At 37.0% G+C, this 3,138-nt stretch overlaps 1 pseudogene; it reads left to right on the plus strand.

Moving 5' to 3' along the window:
* The first annotated feature begins 1,845 nt into the window (after positions 1-1,845).
* On the plus strand, positions 1,846-3,119 carry LOC112499904 (annotated as a pseudogene).
* Positions 3,120-3,138: the final 19 nt, after the last annotated feature.

The raw sequence follows: 3,138 nt of genomic DNA on the forward strand, positions 1-3,138 counted from the left end.
TGCATCATAACTTCATTTTTTTGGCTATTTGTTTGCTCATTTTTTACTAGCCTTGACTAAGGTCTCTAGCTTATTATCATATTGGAGCCTCGATTTTGCCTTTTTCACACCAATTGGTCTTTAAGTACCTTMTGCGTCGTGAATAGTCAACGACAGTAAACCGRCATCTGTCCCAGACGATAAACCAGGACCAGAAGAAGGTGATTGATAAGGACTTTGTCGTTGATACTGCGTTGATGCAGTGACATTTGATAAACTCTCAGAGTTTTTCAAGATGTCYCAGACATGATCAAACTTAAAACCCTTCTTATAGGATCCGTCAAGTTTTAAYAGCTCTTTCGCTTCGTTCATCTATGAAAAATATACGTTATATTTAAAATAATAAAACAATGATCAACTAAAACAATAAATACTTACGATATCTTGTTCAGAAGTACCACTTGGATCCTCATTTCAACTTGATTGATACACCCTCGCAATTTTTTGCAAGCTTTTAGAATGCAAGACATACTCGTTTCCAATGATCTTCTTGGTTGAGGATTGGTTACGAACGGTTCGGTTTGGTGATAAAGAGTTTCTACTMTTGACCAAAACTTATCTCTTGATTGGTTTCTACCTATTATTGGATTTTGAGTTATATTAAGATAACAATGACATAGTTGTATGTCTTCGTTATCTTTGTAGGATGAAGTTCGGATTGTTGAAGACATTTTTATGAAAAGGCTGGTAATATCTCAATGAAAATGTGTGTGATTTAGCTTACCGACTCGCCCCCTATTTATACACAAAAWTTTTCAGTTCACTCCAAGTAAAGACAGATTAGACAACACAATAGTAAGATTCTTCAAAAAGTCTGGTAAGATTCTTCTGAAAAGTCTGGTCGATTCTTCTGAAAAGTCTGGCAAGATTCTTCTAAAAAGACTGGCATGATTCTTCTGAAAAGTCTAGTAAGAATTGACAACACCACTAATTCTCACTATAAAACTTGAATCACAGCTATAARAAAATATCTCAACTATATTTTGCAACCTTCTTTGTTGAGAAATACCACTCAAATGGCTGATAATTCGTATTCAGATGATGAGGCTTTTGATTATACTAATGCCGAACTAATGGTTGAGGCATTCAATCTAGCGTCTGAAATGGATAATTATATCTGTAATTATGCTCAAAACAATCATGTATCTTATCGTGGTTCTATTTCTGGCCATATAGTTATCAATCGTGATCGGGAAAATGCCGATCGCAATCTCTTCAATGATTATGTTTCTRAAAATCCTCGATTTCCTGAGTCGATGTTTCGTCGACGATTCCGAATGAGTCGTACATTATTTCTTCGTATTTTTGATGCTATCCAAAGTCATGACAACTACTTTTTGCCAACGAAGGGATGGATGCGGCAAACTTGGGTTGTCCGGTTATCAAAAAGTTACTGCTGTATTTCGAATGTTGGCATATGGCGTGGCTACAGATGCTACAGATAAGTACGTTAAAATAGGCGAATCGACGGTTTTAGAACCTTTGAAGCGGTTTTGTCGTGCCATCGTGGAGGTGTTTGGAGAACGCTATCTCCGAACACCNTTTTCAGTTCACTCCAAGTAAAGACAGATTAGACAACACAATAGTAAGATTCTTCAAAAAGTCTGGTAAGATTCTTCTGAAAAGTCTGGTCGATTCTTCTGAAAAGTCTGGCAAGATTCTTCTAAAAAGACTGGCATGATTCTTCTGAAAAGTCTAGTAAGAATTGACAACACCACTAATTCTCACTATAAAACTTGAATCACAGCTATAARAAAATATCTCAACTATATTTTGCAACCTTCTTTGTTGAGAAATACCACTCAAATGGCTGATAATTCGTATTCAGATGATGAGGCTTTTGATTATACTAATGCCGAACTAATGGTTGAGGCATTCAATCTAGCGTCTGAAATGGATAATTATATCTGTAATTATGCTCAAAACAATCATGTATCTTATCGTGGTTCTATTTCTGGCCATATAGTTATCAATCGTGATCGGGAAAATGCCGATCGCAATCTCTTCAATGATTATGTTTCTRAAAATCCTCGATTTCCTGAGTCGATGTTTCGTCGACGATTCCGAATGAGTCGTACATTATTTCTTCGTATTTTTGATGCTATCCAAAGTCATGACAACTACTTTTTGCCAACGAAGGGATGGATGCGGCAAACTTGGGTTGTCCGGTTATCAAAAAGTTACTGCTGTATTTCGAATGTTGGCATATGGCGTGGCTACAGATGCTACAGATAAGTACGTTAAAATAGGCGAATCGACGGTTTTAGAACCTTTGAAGCGGTTTTGTCGTGCCATCGTGGAGGTGTTTGGAGAACGCTATCTCCGAACACCCAGTACTAATGATGTGGCACGACTACTCCAAGTTGGAGAACAACRAGGTTTTCCAGGAATGTTAGGTAGTCTAGATTGTATGCATTGAAGAATTGTCCAACCGGTTGGGGAGGACAATATTCCGGTCGTATTAGATCTCCAAGTATTATTCTTGAAGTTGTAGCTGACTATGATCTTTGGATATGACATGCATATTTTGGTTTACCGGGGTCTAACAATGACATTAATGTGTTGGAGTCCTCCCATCTTTCTGCAAATCTTGCAGCAGGTACTGCTCCTCCTGCTAATTATGTCATCAAAGGAAAATCATATAATATGGGTTATTATTTAGCTGATGRCATRTATCCAAAATAGGCCACTCTTGTTCAATCTATTCACGATCCTCGTGACCCTAAAAAAYAATATTTTGCAAGGAAACAATAAGCATGTAGAAAAGACGTAGAACATGCATTTGGCGTATTGCAATAGTAGCATGACCTGCACGGTTATGGAGGAAGGAAATATCGCATGATATAATGACTTCGTGCATCATTATGCATAATATGATCATAGAAGATGAACGTGATATTAATGCACCAATTGAASAACGAAGTGAAGTGCAAGACGGGGGAGTTGAGATGATGAACGATGGTAGATTTGAACAGTTTCTTRCCCAACACAAAAAGATCAAGGACAAAGATGCTCACTTTGAACTTCGTTATGCATTAATTGATCATTTGTGGGACGAGTATACTAACTCGGAGAATTAATATTATTTATGTTTTTTTT

This window comes from Cynara cardunculus (assembly GCF_001531365.2).
Source record: "Cynara cardunculus var. scolymus isolate 2C chromosome LG 17, CcrdV1, whole genome shotgun sequence".
NCBI classification, from domain to species: domain Eukaryota; kingdom Viridiplantae; phylum Streptophyta; class Magnoliopsida; order Asterales; family Asteraceae; genus Cynara; species Cynara cardunculus.